General features: G+C 42.4%; 1 pseudogene across 1 annotated transcript; it reads left to right on the top strand.

Annotated features, from left to right (window-relative positions):
- Positions 1–12,877: 12,877 nt before the first annotated feature.
- LOC310782528 (thioredoxin-like protein 4A pseudogene) lies at positions 12,878–13,993 on the top strand (annotated as a pseudogene). The gene is made up of 2 exons (XR_014554062.1): positions 12,878–13,011; positions 13,254–13,993. The product of XR_014554062.1 is annotated as a thioredoxin-like protein 4A pseudogene (transcript).
- Positions 13,994–16,355: the final 2,362 nt, after the last annotated feature.

Raw genomic sequence — 16,355 nt, forward strand, 5'->3', positions numbered from 1 at the left:
ATTTTGGGCTAAGCTTAATTGTTTCCACGGTAACGTGCTTGACTTTTAATTTGATAGGTTTGTTATTAGAATGTAATCCATGAACCATTTTAGATTTAAAGCATAAACTATTTTCGCTGAACTATGAAGATTTTGCAAAAAATATATATATATATATTTTTTTTTATTACATTACATTTACATTACGTCATTTAGCAGACGCTTTTGTTTTGTCCAAAGCGACTTACAATATCACAATTTGTCAACAGTCCAGAAAACCACTATGCAACACAATAAATGACAGCCAAGATATTTTGATAGACTAGCACCATGTAGGAAGTAGTTTGAGAAGGAATAAGTAACATAACAGTAGCATTTTCTTTTTAATTATAAAAAAAAAAATTTTTTTTTTTTTTTTTTTTTTTACTTGAAAACTTTTCGCGGACCCCCTGGCAAAGTGCCACAGACCCCTGGGGGTCCGCGGACCCCCATTTGAGAACCACTGCTCTAACCAGTCAAGGCATTCCCACAGGCAGAGCACAAGGACCTGATTAACAGCAGGTCATTGACCACGCTACGTAAGCTGCCCGAACAGAACAACCCCGACTGTCTGTCTGCCTCTGCTCATCGCTTCACCTTTTATGATCGCCTCGCCAACCTCAACCTCATTCTCGCCTGTCTGACTGTACAGTACCTGCAGCATTCTGAGCGGCTGCAGATCCAACATACGGGTGGCCGGCCAATTAAAGTGCTCATTTTTGGCCCACAGCTGTCCCCACATATGCAGCGGCACACACGAGGCCAAATGATATTAGCAAACGCTGACGTCTCAATCGTTAAAAATCAAATCGAGGCACACAGGCTGGGAGATGGTCCAAGGAAAGCTTTGCATTGTGAGAAAGAACTGAGTAGGGCCTGGGACAAGGTGAGTGTCAGGACAGGACCCTCAGTGATGACCCCTGATTTGAAAACAGGAACTCTAGGGAAGGAAAGGGGGGGGGGATCTGATTGAAAGAATTTGAAATTACATTAACAATATCTGGCCGTTATTTTCAAATGCAAAACAACTGCTGATCGTTTTTTGGACCGTGCAGATGTGAATCACTGAATGTGAAAGCCATGCAGCCTCTTTGTATACAGCTGAATGAACACAGCATGGCTTTCACATTCAGTGATTCACATCTGCACGGTCCAAAAAACGATCGGCAGTTGTTTTGCATTTGAAAATAACGGCCAGATATTGTTAATGTAATTTCAAATTATTTCAATCAGATCACCCGTGAGTGAGTGAGTGAGTGAGTGAGTGAGTGAGTTTCTCTGTCTGTGAGTATATGTGCATGTCCTTTGCACATCTGAAGAGCTGTCCGTCCGGTCGAATTCACACTTGGCGGGTGTTTTGCTGGGGACCCAAGGATGTACAGTGTCAGATTTGGTGCAGTTAGGACACGCGACACGTTCAATATGAATAAACTTTGAGTAAACAAGCGAACAGCGCTCTGTGCAGCAGCGGGGTGAAACAGGCACTGGGGCTTATTAATGAGCATGTGAATATAATGTGTCATTCATCAGGAGAGACAGAGATCTGAACACAGCTTTCAACAACAACAGCTTCTCTCTGCACCAAATCTGACACTGTACGTCCTTGGGTCCCCAGCAAAACACCTGCCAAGTGTGAATTCGATCGGACGGACAGCTCTTCAGATGTGCAAAGGACATGCACATATACTCACAGACAGAGAGACTCACTCACTCACTCACTCAAAACCACAAACAAAAAACCAGCTTTTTAGGTTGAATAGTAACCATTTTTAAGATATATGCCAATGTAAGCTATTGGCAGCCATTTTGAAAATGACACATTTCTAGCAGATATATTTATCTAGATTGTTTGCTTGTTCTTAATGTATAGAGGTACCAGAAGTTAAAACAATCCTTTGTAACATTTTTTTCTATTTGAGATATAGCCATTCTAAGCTCCCCGATCGCCTTTTTGGACACTATCTTGAAAATGAAGCCTTTCCGGAAGGTGTACTTTCCTAGTTTTTTACTATGTTCATAAGCATGACTAGAGGTACCAGAATCAAGTGAAAAATCATTCGTATAATTCATTTCTATTGCGATATATAGTCATTTTAAGCTTGGTCGGACACCATTTTGGATGCCATCTTGAAAATTAAGCCTTTCTGTTAGGTGTATTTTCCTGGATTTTTAGTATGTTCGTAAGCATGTCCAGGGGTAACAGAATCAGTTGAAAAATCCTTTGCATCATTTTCTGAATTTGAGATATAGCCATTTTAAAGGAGGACTTACCCCCTAGATATGTATTAGAACAGTGATTTGAAAATACCTATGGAAAAAACCAAGAAATGACATATGCTCTTGTCTATACTAGACTCTTTGACTGTGTTCAAGTCCAGATTTTTTTTCGGAAATCGACGCCATTACAGTTTGCCTACTGCCTCAAAAATAATTTATTTGAGAGGGGCAATATCTTTATAAATATCAACAACTAGCCAACGCTGGTGGCCTGTTTGGAAACAGCTTTGCTCAAAATGGTTTTAAGTTATATCAATTTGGTAATTCAGTGGCGAACTAGAAATTTAATTATTTTTCTGCATGTATCTCTATGGAAACTACTCAAACTACGTTACGAGAGCAAAGTGACGTGGGCTTGTTACAGCAGCACACCGCACAATACGACAAACCCCCCGTTCTGGGGTAACACAATGCGAGATTTCTCTACGTCATTCCCTCGTCCAAGTTGCCATATAGTCCCTTTTTCATTTTAGTTTGGGGGCTTTTCGTGATTCTTGTTAAAAGTTGTACAAAAGTTTTCCTCTCAGCGCAGTACAGGCTGCGCCTCCTTCCTCCTGCCAGACCCCGGCTGGCGAAACAGCCTGCTGCATGCATGGGGCGTTCTGTAACCTCACGGAGCAACAAACAAACACAGACAGAAATAGCTGTTGTGCGATTTTTCTGCTCAATACAGTATGAGATTGGGTACAGGATTGAGGGAATCCCGCATCTGTTTGCGAAGGTGCGACTGGACAGGACGCTTTTCACAGACGGGCACAGGGCTACTCAGGGCACAGCTGCAGATTTCTCCTCCTCCTCCTCCGCGCATTCAGTCTGTCCAAAATCAATACCGATATAATCTCAGTAGGAGGGATGCAGGGAAATATATGATAGCCGATGTGTTTAGAGAAGCTTTGTCACGTTGTCACGTCGTAGTATAGCGTTATATTTTACATGTGCGCTGCGATAAGATTTGTTTGCGGAAGGATGAAAGTGAGGCTCTCACTTTGATGCTGGGCTCTCGGAGCTGATTGAAAACACACACGAGTCAACGTGGAGGGCGCGCGCCCCCGGAGCTTGGCGCTAGTGCATGAGTACGACTCGCTCCCACCTGCCTGGGCTGGAGACAGCTGCTTCCAACTCGGACTGATAGTATATACATCATCATTCGAGCTTATCCAGGTAAGATATTAATAAAGTAGTGACACATTCAGCGGGAAACTAACTATAATTAAGACATGTGCCAACTTTGACGACGTTTGGTTCAGTATTTTAAGAGCAAACTTCAATATGAATAGGCTTGGAGTTCTGAGGCCGCTGGCTACGCCTCTTGACACGGTCTGGCTACGCCTCTTGAGACGATCTGGCTACGCCTCTTGACACGGTCTGGTATACACATCACCCTTCAAAATGAAATACTCGTTATTTTTCTCTTGATTTAAAGAATTACAAGAACAATTATGCTTTCTATCTTCCACACTGAGCGTAGTTAGGCTCGTTTTCAACTCACCCAACACATTTTGTTTTTCATACTGTATATTTTATGGATTTGGAAAATGTTTCTAAATCATTTTTAAAGGTTGTAGACAGAGTAGAGTTTTGCTATACAGTATTTACATTTCTGTATAAAATATTTGGTCAAAATAATTACATTGTTCATTAAAAATAAAAATTTTTTACCTTCAATGAATATTCAAAATTTGACAGTTTCAAGTATAAATGGTGGTAGTGCATCAATGCTATATTTAATCCATAAATAAAAATAAATAATATAAAAATAAATAAATAAATACATACATAAATACAAAATAAATGAATAAATAAAAATAAATAAATAATAGGCTACAAAAAATAAAAAATAAAAATACATAGCTAAAAAAAAAAATCAATAAGGTCTCTGCCTTTATACACTGTTCTCAAACTTTTTCATGTCAAGGTCCCCTAAACTAAAACAAATTAGACCACATGGACCCTCATTCGATCATATTTGATCAGGGTCCCCCATCTGATATTAGATGTTTTATTAGGAGATAGTGTGTGGCACCCATGGCCAACATTCTGTCATTGTCAACACAAAAACAGCCCTATATTGCAGCAGACAGACAGACAGACAGACAGACAGACAGACAGACAGACAGACAGACGGGGATCACAGACAAAGCTGTCTGTAGCAGGGCTGAGCAAGTGGACCTGGCTGAAATATCAGTTCTGGAATGAAGGTGAGTAACGTTATTTCGGTATGTTTTATGTTTGTCATTTTTATGTTGTCCTCTCCATGTGGCCATGCTTGCAAACTTATATCAGCTATAACAGATGTGTATGTTACATTAATGTGCTTTCAACAGGTAGACAGACAGTCAATATCCTACTTTCCGACTTTCTGTCTGTCTGCTCGACTGTCTCACTGTCTGCCTGTCTACCTGACTGACTGTTGTCAGACTGACTGCCTGTCTACCTGTCTGTCTGTCTGTCTGCCTGACTGTCTCACTGTCTGCCTGTCTACCTGACTGTCAGTGTCTGAACTGACTGTGTGTTTCACTGTCTGTCTACCTGACTGACTGATGTCTGTCTGTCACTGACTGACTGACTGTCTGTCAGACTGTCTACCTGACTGACTGACCGACCGTCTGTCTGTCTAATTGTCTGCCTGACTGTCTCACTGTCTGCCTGTCTATCAGACTGACTGCCTGTCTACCTGACTGTCTGTCTACCTGACTGACCGTCTGTCTGTCTCACTGTCTGCCTGACTCTCTCACTGTCTGCCTGTCTACCTGACTGACTGTCTCACTGTCTGCCTGACTGTCTGCCTGTCCCACTGTCTGTCAGTGTCTGAACTGACTGTGTGTTTCACTGTCTGCCTGTCTACCTGACTGACTGATGTCTGTCTGCCACTGACTGACTGACTGACTGACTGTCACACTGGATGTTATGGTCTTCGTCACCAGTGTCCGGGCCGGCCTCCTGAAAGGTTCCGCCTGTGTCGTTGGTGTAGAGGGCGTACAACAGGTGTAGAGGGCATCCGGGAGGCAGGGCCGAAGGGTGGAGCAACCCTGGACGATGGCCCGGACACCAACGACACAGGCGGAACCTTTCAGGAGGCCGGCCCGGACACTGGTGACGAAGACCATGACGTGGCTGGGCGGTGCAGAAAGCTGGCGACTAAGGATGGGCGAAAACAAAAGGGGTCAGACGTCACAGCCCTAAAAGAGGCCTTGATTGTCATGCCTGGCCTAATGTCAAATTCAAAGCAACAAAGCTATACACTAAATTACATAACATCCAGTGTGACAGTCAGTCAGTCAGTCAGTCAGTGGCAGACAGACATCAGTCAGTCAGGTAGACAGGCAGACAGTGAAACACACAGTCAGTTCAGACACTGACAGACAGTGGGACAGGCAGACAGTCAGGCAGACAGTGAGACAGTCAGTCAGGTAGACAGGCAGACAGTGAAACACACAGTCAGTTCAGACACTGACAGACAGTGGGACAGGCAGACAGTCAGGCAGACAGTGAGACAGTCAGTCAGGTAGACAGGCAGACAGTGAGAGAGTCAGGCAGACAGTGAGACAGACAGACAGACGGTCAGTCAGGTAGACAGACAGTCAGGTAGACAGGCAGTCAGTCTGATAGACAGGCAGACAGTGAGACAGTCAGGCAGACAATTAGACAGACAGACGGTCGGTCAGTCAGTCAGTCAGGTAGACAGTCTGACAGACAGTCAGTCAGTCAGTGACAGACAGACATCAGTCAGTCAGGTAGACAGACAGTGAAACACACAGTCAGTTCAGACACTGACAGTCAGGTAGACAGGCAGACAGTGAGACAGTCAGGCAGACAGACAGACAGGTAGACAGGCAGTCAGTCTGACAACAGTCAGTCAGGTAGACAGGCAGACAGTGAGACAGTCGAGCAGACAGACAGAAAGTCGGAAAGTAGGATATTGACTGTCTGTCTACCTGTTGAAAGCACATTAATGTAACATACACATCTGTTATAGCTGATATAAGTTTGCAAGCATGGCCACATGGAGAGGACAACATAAAAATGACAAACATAAAACATACCGAAATAACGTTACTCACCTTCATTCCAGAACTGATATTTCAGCCAGGTCCACTTGCTCAGCCCTGCTACAGACAGCTTTGTCTGTGATCCCCGTCTGTCTGTCTGTCTGTCTGTCTGTCTGTCTGTCTGTCTGTCTGTCTGTCTGCTGCAATATAGGGCTGTTTTTGTGTTGACAATGACAGAATGTTGGCCATGGGTGCCACACACTATCTCCTAATAAAACATCTAATATCAGATGGGGGACCCTGATCAAATATGATCGAATGAGGGTCCATGTGGTCTAATTTGTTTTAGTTTAGGGGACCTTGACATGAAAAAGTTTGAGAACAGTGTATAAAGGCAGAGACCTTATTGATTTTTTTTTAGCTATGTATTTTTATTTTTTATTTTTTGTAGCCTATTATTTATTTATTTTTATTTATTCATTTATTTTGTATTTATGTATGTATTTATTTATTTATTTATTTTTATATTATTTATTTTTATTTATGGATTAAATATAGCATTGATGCACTACCACCATTTATACTTGAAACTGTCAAATTTTGAATATTCATTGAAGGTAAAAAAAAATTATTTTTAATGAACAATGTAATTATTTTGACCAAATATTTTATACAGAAATGTAAATACTGTATAGCAAAACTCTACTCTGTCTACAACCTTTAAAAATGATTTAGAAACATTTTCCAAATCCATAAAATATACAGTATGAAAAACAAAATGTGTTGGGTGAGTTGAAAACGAGCCTAACTACGCTCAGTGTGGAAGATAGAAAGCATAATTGTTCTTGTAATTCTTTAAATCAAGAGAAAAATAACGAGTATTTTATTTTGAAGGGTGATGTGTATACCAGACCGTGTCAAGAGGCGTAGCCAGATCGTGTCAAGAGGCGTAGCCAGACCGTGTCAAGAGGCGTAGCCAGCTGGCTCTGCGGCGCTGCAATTAGATGATGTTGTACAGGGGGGGTAGGGGAGTAATTATCTTGAAATCCCATAGTCTTTGGGAACACTGTGACGTCAATGTGTTCCTAATATCCCATTCATTTGAGAAAAAGAAAAAAAAGCAGTGTTAGACCCTTAGAGGGCGCTTATGCCAGACATGCTGCTGAAAAATGATACAAATGGTAAAATGGCAACAGTTTGGTGTCAAATGTGGAAATTCTGACCAGAATTCTTCACACATCACCCCCAAAGTCATATATATTGGTTAAAAGCTGAAAAAAAGTGTTTTGGAGGTAAGTTCTCCTTTAAGCTCCTCGCCGCCATCTTGGAAACGGCGGCTTTCTGGGAGGTAGATTTTGGCAGACTTTTAGTATGTTATTTAGGAGACCCAATACTACCAGAATCCATTGAGAAACCTTTTGTTTCAATTTTTTTGGGGTTAAGTGCTTTTTTTTTCATCTTGGAAACGGCGGCTTTCTGGGAGGTAGATTTTGGCAGACTTTTAGTATGTTATTTAGGAGACCCAATACTACCAGAATCCATTGAGAAACCTTTTGTTTCAATTTTTTTGGGGTTAAGTGCTTTTTTTTCATAGATTGATTCACCTATAGGGGAAGAGATACAGTAGGTGCAGAAGGCTACGTTACACACACACACACACACACACACACACACACACACACACACACACACACACACACACACACACACACACACAATATATATATGTGCATTTAGGTTTTCCAGACACAGAGACACAATTTCATAACTCATCAGTCAATGATGAATGATGCTCAAACAAGTGTTGGCACAGTGTTAGGGTTCACCATAGGCTGGCATATCAGTGCCATCACAGAGGCACCCAATGGCCGGATTCCTGCACCAACAGCAGGCAGAATGGTGTAAAAATGAAAGGAACGCACAAAAAGGTGTGGACCAAAGCAACTCAGCAGGCAACTATAATAACAAAGCGAAAAATGAGCTGCTTTAAAGATAAATAAATTTAATAATAAGTAATTTGTACCTGCGTACTTCACAGTTAACAAACAGTGTACATCTTCACATAGTTGATACGGGCAACAGACAAAACGCAACGCGTTTCAACCGTTGGTTTTCATCAGGCTGTATGGAAGGGCGTTGACCGCATAGAGAGGTAGCACAGATAGGCTACACTAATAAGTCCCTATACGGTGATACCATGCGAGATAAACACTGTCATAAAGTGCGATATGCGCACTATAAAACGACTACTAAGTACAACAGACACATTATTATTATTCCCGCTGGAATGTTTTCCCCGCAGGGTTTTGCCGACAGTGAGCTGTCTGTGTGGAAACAGTATAGGCACGAATACGAGTGCAATCCGAATGTAAATTCCTTACCGTACCGAGCCTCCTGAGAGGACTGGCGGCTGCTGTCTTGAACCTGCCTAACATTATCGCCTGTATGTATTCGCCGGTGAAATCACTGCCCTGCCGTTGATCGCCAGTGAACGCGGGACGTACGAGTGACGTCTGGCTGCAGTGTCTTCCCGGTTCCCGCAAGCGAGGAATTGTGTTGATCCAGAAAGACCCAGAGGCGAGTAGAGAGAGCGAGAGCAGCACAGCACTCCACTCACTTATTAGTCTCTTAAAACAGACTGTCTCATCTACATCCGGCGAATGCAGCTATACACTGGACTAATGAGCGGAAAACCCGCCTTTCTACTTCCCACTTCCCATGATTCTCCCCCACGGAGTACAGACGGTATGGTGGAAGCATTTGAAAATTGCGGAAGCCAACTCGTGTGTTCTAAGAGACTACTCACTTATCCCCTTTCCACATGTGAAAGTCCCTCCCCGGTGCAGCTCTCCATGCCTGCGCGCCGCCGCCGTGCGTAATACGACTCCAAAAGACGCACTCGGATATGTGGCCCCCACTCCCCTCCCACCAACAAACATACAAAACTAAATGCTTTTGACCAGTGGCAGGGGCAAATGGGGAGTAGTTTCGGGGGGGGGAGGGTTGTTGTTTGACAGGGGGTGGGGGAGGGGGGCGGTGGTATGGGTTAAAAATATCTTAATATCTATATAATGATATAAACTAGTGTAACAGAAATGTTATTACATGTACACTAAACATGTAATTTTAAATTGTATACCAGTTTCCTTCTACCTCCACATTTGCTGTCATATCCAGTGGTTCCCAACCTTTTTTGTATTATTTATGTAATATACCCCTTGAGCTTTTTTGCCATGCCAAAGCAATAGTACATTTTACTATGTTTCCCTGTGGAAGAGGTGGGAATAATTTGTCCTCCTATTCCTATTATATCACTGTCAATCTTATAATTTCTTATATTTATGTTTAGATTTTTGTTAGCCCTCCTTCATAAAGTATGAATGCACCCACAACGTGGGTTACATTAGTGCTGTGAACTCAAGAGACGCTCCTAGCGACAGATCCTAGAGCTTATGGGCTGATCTGAAGATCTGAACTCATTTGGCTTGACAGCAGGCTGAGGGCAGCGGATGCCAACAGACTCAACAAACATCCGCAAGGCCAGGGACAATGTGGGGCTGGAGCTGGGCACTCTCTGAAAGCAGTGTCAGAGAAAAGGATGTTGTCCAAGTTACGTTCCATCCTGGACAACGTCTCCCACCCACTCCATGACGAGCTGACTGTCATGCAAGACTGATTCCACCCAGATGCACCACAGGAAGTCATTCCTCCCTGTGGCCATCAAACTATTTAACTCCTATCTCAGCGCGTCAGACACTCGAGTCAGTCAATAATATAGCCTTGGACTCTCTCCACCTGTCCACAAATCAAAAACAGACTTTTGATTATATCTGATCTGCAATAAAACTCAATGTGCAATAACTGCTAAATACTGCAATTTGTGCAATCATCAAATAATCCACACTGTAGAAAAGGCTCCGTAATGGCCCACCATCAGGCCTGTTCGTGGGGCCGGAGGAGCCCACGACGCAATGATGATGTCAGAGTTCACCTTGTGAGGTCATCGGCGAAGTCAGACGGTCTCTAGGCTGTCTCCAGACTGTGTGATGTCAGACGTGACTTTGTGAGGTCATCGATGATGTCATACCTCCCGGGACGTTGTGACATCACCAATGATGTCATACCTCGAATGTGGGAGGTATAAAAGTGATGTTCTAGTATGCTATGTGGTTCTCCCTCTGCACATGATACACATGGTTCTCTGTCCCTGCAATCTGTAAGCTATCTATCTGCTAGCTACTCTGTATGTTGCTTCTGCCTGATATCTCAAATAAACTGCCTGAAAGACATCTCTGTGGTTCTAACCGATTACACCTTGCGAGCTCTTACGATCCAGCAAACTTCACACAAACTTCCTAACACACACTGTTACTGTTCATTTTACTGACTGGACCAAATGCACCATAGTCTTTATTAGTGGCCGGGCCAGCGAAGCGGCCAGGCCACTTCTTGTATTTGCCTTTATTATTATTTTTTTTTCTTCCTCCCGGGAAGTTTGACTTCCCATGGATGAAAACTAACCAAACTTTGCACAAAGGTCCAGTCCAATGCCAAACGTCTTTGACACAAATTTGGGGCCAATAGTCCTAACGGTGGCACTACAGTGACCGTCTAAAGTTTAAAACTTAAAAAATTCATAAAAAGTCAGGCATACGTGCTACGGCTTTGCGACTTTCACCGAAATGTGCGCCTAAATGAGGGGAAGCTTTTGTACAATGCAACCTATGGCCAATTATGAAGTCTAAAGACTGCAAAACTGCAAAAACTGCAAAAACGAATTAAACCCTACTCCTCCCACATTTCTTCTTCAAACGACACCAAACTTCAGTATCTGCATCGTTAGACTGTTCTACACAAAAGTATCAAACCAGATTTTCGATCGGTCAAAAATTGAGCCCACAGTGCATCAAAACGTTGAATTCTGGCCCCGTGTATAGCCTAATTACCTTAATTACCTTTGGCAATTAGGTTGTATTTGTGATGTCATCAGTCAGTCAAGCAATTGTGATGCCATCACTGATGTCACTCGAGCAATTGTGATGTCATAATACCTTAAAGCCTTGAGACTTGCCCAGCCACGACCCATTGCTGCGCAGCAGCCACTTTTTTGGCGCGTAATAACCCCCACAATTTCTGCGCCACATAGACATGTCCGAACTCAAAACATGCGGCTTATTGAGGACAGGTGTGCTATGACTTTTCTAAGGGTTTGGTCAAGCGGTTTGGCACTTCTTTTGAATGGACCCAGACCCGGCCGGGTCCGGGTCGGAACCTCAGGTATTCGGGGGGTCGGGCATACCCGAAGACCTCTAGCTCAAAGCCTTGAGACTTGCCCGGCCACGACCCATTGCTGCGCAGCAGCTATAATTATTATTATTATTAGCCTACTATCACTCACACTGCTGTATATAAGAAAATATTATGACTTTATTGTATATAGGCTACGTAACTTCTATTTTATTGTTTTATGGTCTATTCCCATGCCTCTTATAATGTTTTGATGTTTATATTTTCACTACCTGAGTGTGAGCAACTGTAGTATGACTCAATTTCCCATCGGGGATCAATAAAGTTATTCTGATTCTGGTGTGGTTAGTGACACTTACGATTGAGGTGGAGGTCCCCGGGTCACATCTTGTTGGGGGGGAAGGGAGGGGCATTTTGGTTTTGGCTACATTTTTACGTTAACATACATTTACTTGAATGTTTGTTATGGGTATAGATTTATACATGATTGCAAATTCTACATTGACATTTTTTTCCCCTGATTATAGTCTGGACCATGTCTGCATATACTATTGTAGTCAGTGAATTTTTCAGCAAATGTAATCAGAATCAGAAAGACTAATGATCCCTCCCTGCATGGGGGGAAATTGGGACAAATTAACGCAGCTTTATCTATATACAGTATAAGCACACATGGAGCTGATCTTTCATCAATAAATGTGTTTTCTTTAGAAATAGCCTAAATAAATCAGTAAATTGAATTAGTCAATCTGAACCCATGATTTCAAAGTGCTGTATTTATTTAATAAATGAAATTCAGAATGAACGTTTATATGTTTCTGCTTTGATCCTGCCATTGAATAAATAAGTAAATAGTATAGGCTAAGTAAATAGAATAGACCAAGATTTGCAATACGCCCGGAAAAGATGTTAATCCTGCAGTTTGTGTTGTCGCGCAAATGCGGCTGTCGTCCACTCCGTCAGAAGTGCGTTGCCGTGGTTTTAACCTCGGGTCCTTGCATTAGCTATTTATCTTGAAAAAACTAAAAGAAAAAAACGAAAAATTTTGCTTAGTTTCCACAATATGGTTGTTGTTTTACATCCCTGCACTACACCACTTCAATCAAGATTTGCAGTACGCCCAGAAAAGATGTGAATCCACGAAATTTAGAGTGTTCTCCCGTTGAGTTACTGTTTAGAGAGGCTGATTATAGGGGCCCGCGCTACCGCAGCTGACCACTGCGAGGCGCATTCTGTTTCCAAAAATGGCCGGAATGTCCTCTCTTTCCTTCCATGCTCTTTGATCACATCACGCTGCGTGTCTGCGTAGTGACGTCAGACGGTCGCTCGCTGATGACGTGCATAGCACGTAAACAACGAACAGGAACAAGCTAGCGCTAACAGCTGCTTGTAGCGCCTTATAGTATCTTATACTATATATTTTTTCCTCCCAGACAAATCACTGTTTATCAGCCTGTATAGCGTTAGCTGTTTCTTTACGGTAGGTGCCGTATCTCAATAATATACTAGTTTCCTAATTTAAAATTGTCATCCGTTGCTCTTTCTGAATGCCCAACGTTATCCTAGCTTTAGCTCACGGCTGTCCGATAACGTTAGCTGGCTAACTTGGTCACCATCAGATCACTAACGTTATAATATAAGATAAATCTGCATTTAACTTTCGCTTCCCCGACGTGAATCACTGTATCATCACGCACTATAACAAGTGTTGTTTTTCCACAGTGAGGAAAGAACAGTGCGGGATCAAGATGTCGTACATGCTCCCACATCTCCACAATGGCTGGCAGGTTGACCAGGCCATTCTGTCCGAGGAGGACAGAGTTTTGGTCATCCGCTTTGGCCACGACTGGGACCCGACATGTATGAAGATGGACGAAGTACTCTACAGCATAGCTGAAAAGGTGAAGAACTTTGCAGTCATGTACCTGGTGGACATCACAGAGGTGCCTGACTTCAACAAGATGTACGAGCTGTACGACCCCTGCACCCTCATGTTCTTCTTCAGGAACAAACACATCATGATTGATTTGGGCACTGGCAACAACAACAAAATCAACTGGACCATGGAGAACAAGCAGGAGATGATAGACATTGTTGAAACAGTTTACCGAGGGGCAAGGAAAGGAAGAGGTCTGGTGGTATCGCCTAAGGATTATTCTACAAAATACAGATATTGATTTTTTTATTTGATTTTTTTTCTTCCATTTTTTGGGGAGTCCAGTTGTTTTCCTCTTATGTTGTGACATGTGATGGCAAATAGATTATATGTGGCAGAAGTCAAGGAAAACCAACTTTTTTTTCACTCACGTTTTCCTCATCCCCGGTGAAACAGGACAATTTTCTTATTTTGTCAATAAACGTTATTACTGTGATATATATATATATAAAAAAATAAATAAAAAAAAAACGCCCGGTGTTGCGGCAGGCAAAGATAGGCCAAGTGTAGAAGGATTTAGGGCATTTCACTGCATTAAAGATGAGGGGACCCCATCTTCAAATAAATATATATTTTTGCAGTCTGAGATAGTATGTTATTTTCCATCTGATCACTTTTACATTATGGGCAAATTGTAAAGTTGAAAATCAGTGGTCATGTTGTATTTGAGCAGAGAAGAGACACAGACTGCAAGGTGTTGGGTACAGTACATCAGCATTTATTCCATGCAGTTGTTTGCTCAGATTTTATTCTCCTGGACACCCATTGCACTGTACACTGAGTAATACAGGAACTTGACAGGATTGGTTGATCATAATGCCATTCAACAGGAGATGGAATTGGAAACCAAAGAAAGAGATGTTTGATACATGGAATGAGGCAACACGATGTCCAGAGTTAGAGACACTTTCACAGAGACTCAGGTGTAAGTAACTAGCATTTTGATTAGAGGAGAGGGAGAGATCGTTGATCTAAAACCTGCCTCACGTCCCCAGACATCAAGTTTAATTTACCCTGTTGTGACGGTCCTTTGACGGACAGGTTATTGATGTAGGCTACAGCTAAATCCATAGTCTATGTCTGTGACATGAATTGAGAATTTACCTCCGCCACGGAGTTAGCAGGGCCAAAGGTTATGTTTTTTCGCCCGTTTGTCAGCAGAATATCATAAAAAGTGATGAACGGATTTGCACGAACCTTGGCAGAAAAGCAGGTTATGGGCCAACTTAAAAGTGATTAACTTTCCATGCCCACTGGCCAAACGGGTGTGTGGCAATAGGTGTGTCTAATCACAGAAAGGCCCTTAACTTCCAAACAGATTCACGGAACACCACACCGTGGCAGAGGTAGGCCTATGCACTCTACCGATTGCCCTATAATTGTACATGAGGATCTAATTGATGAATGGTACATGGATGGGAAAAAAAGATGACAATGACAATGCCTTTTTTTTACCATGCAACACTGTCCTCTTCCCAAACCAATTTGTTGTGCTTCCTTTCAATACTACTTATCAGGAGGAAATCATAAGACAAGAGCCTACATAACATTTCTAAAGCTGCCTGAAATTAAAAACAACGCTACACCTGACCAGTCATTCATAATAATAAATTAAATTCCAATAATCATGTAGGCCAGCTACAAAGAAAAACAAAACAAGATTTAAATTAAATCTTTACAACAATCATACTTCACAGGATATAATGCCAGAAAGACAGTGTTATATTAACACCTTCGTCTGATGACCCAGTCGTTACAATACACTAGAGTTATACTTGAGTTCACAGCACGTAAACCAGAGTGAAGGAGGTTGAGGACAGGCTCTTGGAAAGGGAACCCTGTGCTAAGTAGCCTATTTTTCCAAAGCTTTATAGCAAAAGATTCCATCAGCAGACAGCGCTTTGGGTTCAGCACCTTGATCTGACTGCAACACAGATGGGTATTGTTTTAAATCATTTCCTGCTTCATTGTCAACCAGTCAGCTGGTCAGCGACAGAAGCCCAAAGCTCTGAGCGAGCCGTGCGATACGTCAAGTGGGGGTCACATGACATTGACAGATCTCTATATATACAGGCGCAACTAACACTGAGATGAGCTTGTAGAAACCCATGAGCAGCTTGTCTCTGGCTTATATTCCTTACAGCCATCTTCATACGCTTCAGCTGACATGTGGACATGTAGCTCGTTATCAGTCAACCCTGGCTGGCTATTTTTAACTAGGAAATCATTGAAGTGGAGGACAAACACTGAAACGGGGCTAAATCATCGCTCTCCAAAAGGTGCAGTATCCCTTTACAAAGAGAACGAGACAAAAAAAGTAATATTGCTGGAATCCTACGATTAGACTCAAATAGACCTGCTGTAGAAAAAGGGAATGAAGCCAGTACATTTACTGCATATAACACAAGGCAAAGTAAATCATTGTAGCTGTCGCCATCTAGTGGCTGTTTCATATATTGCTCAGGCTCCCAATCTGCAAATTAAACCCTGAGCATCAAACCAGGAAAGAGGCAAGTTGACAAAAAGGGACAGTTTAAAAATATAGCATCTCTCATTTTGTTTGCCACTCGCTGCTATCCTCTAGCCACCAGTCACACTGTGTTGTGTCCAGCCAGCTAGACACCCCATATCCTGAGCTAGCAACCTGAGCATCGTCAAGCTGCGTTATTGCTGTTCCATTCATTGCAGCACAGGAAACAATCAGGTGCCTGTATGTATTTGGGACATTGCATTTCACTAAACAGCACAGTTGGTGTCACATCACGCACAGACACTCATATCAGACAGAATGTTGTTACCCTGCTAGAAAATGGTAAATGGGAGACTCTGAAACCTACAATGACTTTAAGATAAGGGGATACTGCACCGTGATTGCAACTAAAACTAAA

This window comes from Poromitra crassiceps, assembly GCF_964638095.1.
Source record: "Poromitra crassiceps genome assembly, chromosome: 9".
NCBI classification, from domain to species: Eukaryota; Metazoa; Chordata; class Actinopteri; order Beryciformes; family Melamphaidae; genus Poromitra; species Poromitra crassiceps.